The sequence below is a fragment of the Chiloscyllium plagiosum genome, chromosome 41 (assembly GCF_004010195.1).
Source record: "Chiloscyllium plagiosum isolate BGI_BamShark_2017 chromosome 41, ASM401019v2, whole genome shotgun sequence".
Classification (NCBI taxonomy): domain Eukaryota; kingdom Metazoa; phylum Chordata; class Chondrichthyes; order Orectolobiformes; family Hemiscylliidae; genus Chiloscyllium; species Chiloscyllium plagiosum.
In genome coordinates this window covers 3,034,761-3,037,177 of record NC_057750.1, presented here as the reverse complement: position 1 = coordinate 3,037,177, position 2,417 = coordinate 3,034,761, and the positions used below count along the sequence as shown (strand labels likewise).

General features: G+C 47.6%; 1 protein-coding gene across 1 annotated transcript in view; it reads left to right on the top strand.

Annotated features, from left to right (window-relative positions):
• Nucleotides 1-2,143: 2,143 nt before the first annotated feature.
• The window catches only part of pak4 (p21 protein (Cdc42/Rac)-activated kinase 4), a 131,010-nt gene continuing 130,736 nt past the window's right edge, over nt 2,144-2,417 (top strand). The window contains exon 1 of the mRNA XM_043680743.1: nt 2,144-2,371. The gene's annotated coding sequence lies outside the window, so the exon portion shown is untranslated. The remainder of the gene's footprint in view (nt 2,372-2,417) is intronic.

Below are 2,417 nucleotides of genomic sequence, written 5' to 3'. Positions count from 1 at the left end.
CCCATATCCCTCCAAACCCTTCCTATTCATATACCCATCCAAATGCCTCTTAAATGTTGCAATTGTACCAGCCTCCACCACATCCTCTGGCAGCTCATTCCATACACGTACCACCCTCTGAGTGAAAACGTTGCCCCTTAGGTCTCTTTTATATCTTTCCCCTCTCATCCTAAACCTATGCCCTCTAGTTCTGGACTTTCTGACCCCAGGGAAAAGACTTTGTCTATTTATCCTATCCATGCCCCTCATAATTTTGTAAACCTCTAATAAGGTCACCCCTCCGCCTCCGACGCTCCAGGGAAAACAGCCCCAGCCTGTTCAACATCTCCCTGTAGCTCAGATGCTCCAACCCTGTCAACATCCTTGTATATCTTTTCTGAACCCTTTCAAGTTTCACAACATCTTTCCGATAGGAAGGAGACCAGAATTGCATGCAATATTCAATGTGGAATTCTTCGAGGATGACAACATAGATGCTGAGGGGCTGTTTCCTTAAGTTAGAATCAAGAGAGTACAGTCTCAGGATAGGACTGCAATGAGAATTTCTTCACTGAGAGGGTGAGAATGTTTTGAATTCTCTGCCCGAGACAACTCAGTCATGGAGTATATTGAAGGCTAAGATCGATAAGGTCTTAGAGCTTAAGGGAATCATGACGTGTCTGGAAGATTGAGATAGAACGTTGGCTGTAATCTGACTGAACAGGCGATCAGGTTCAAAAGGGGCATGTTCTCCCCCCCATCCCACCTTTTACAATCTGTATGTTCTTACGTCATTGATGATTCTGCTCCAAAAACCTTTGAGAATTGGATTAAGATGTTATACTGTATAAAACCAGCAGGTGTCAGAAGGCAGCAATATTTCAGATGTTAAAAATCCTTTCGGAGCGCCACTCCTTCATCCAAAGGATGCTCCAGAAGCTAGTGCTTCCAATTAAACCTGTTGGACTATAACCTGGTGTTGTGTGAATTTTAACTTTGTACACACCAATCCAACACCGGCACCTCCAAATCATATTTCAGATGGAGACTTTGCTGTTGAGCGATGTTTGTCAGACACATTACATCTGGTATAGTACAATAAACACTAAGTTTATTAGTCCAAAATTAAAAATCACACAACACCAGGTTATAATCCCACATGTTTATTTGGAAGCACTAGCTTTCAGAGCACTTTGTCAATCACCTAATGAAAAGCTAGTGCTTCCAAATAAACCTATTGGATTATAACCTGGTGTTGTGTGATTTTTAACTTTGTACACCCTAGTCCAACACCGGGTCTCCAAATCATTTATTGTCCAGGCCAGTAATTTCAGAATGAGATCTGACAGAGAATTAGTTTTGACCAAAACTGTTGACACTGAGAGAGATAGTGACTTTGTTTCCCTCGGATACCCCTCAATCACAAATCCTCCGTGTGGTGCTAAGGGAGTGCAGCCCTGTCACAGGAGACAATAAAATGCTGGAATCCAAAGTAGACAGGCAGGAGGCTGGGGGAACACAGGAAGCCAGGAGGTGGAGAAGTCAACGTTTCTGGTGTAACCCTTCTTCGAGCCGGCTCTGAGGCGAGATGTTAAACCAAGGCCAAGTCTGCCACCCCTCGGCCCGATGAAGAGGATCCCCGTGTCTCTTTGCAGGAAGGGCAGGGGATCTCTCCCCAATCTGTTTAGCTTCCAATCAATGTCTTGGATGTAGGTTTGCTCACTGAGCTGGAAGGTTAATTTCCAGACGTTTCATCACCATACTAGGTAACATCTTCAGTGGGCCTCCAGGCGGAACACTGCTGCAGGGCTTTGTCCGGGGGGCCCACTGAAGATGTTACCTAGTATGGTGCCGAAACGTCTGGAAATGAACCTTCCAGCTCAGCGAGCAAACCTACATCCAGAACCTTAATCTGAGCACAAATCAATGTTAAAAATTAATGTCTCTAAACACAAATAAAGCGGTCTTCCTCATATTGCTGCCTGCGGGAGCTTGCTGTGCGCAAATTGGTCAAGATTTGCACTCAGCTCCCCCCATTTGGTGAGATGGTCTGTTCCATCCCCCTTCCAAGGGGAGAGATGGTCTCTCCCTCCCGCCCCCACTCCCGTCTGGGAATTAGTCTCTCCCTGTCTCCCGCCTCCAATGGGGAGAGATGGTCTCTCCCTCTTCTCCCCCCCCTCCAGAGTGCGAGATGGTCTAACCCCGTTGCCAGGGAGACCTGGTTGCCCGGATGCGGCGCCTGCGGTTCGGGAATCTCCGGATGTGGCGGTGAAACCCTGAAAAAAATTCTCCTTCCTGACCCCCCCACCCCCCAAACAACAAGAACAACCCCCCACCCTCACAATCTCCGCACCCACCCCCACCCTCACAACCGGCAGCAGCAGCCGGACAGGTCAGTCCAGGGGGTGGGGAATGGAGGGAAAAAGACAGTGGGACAG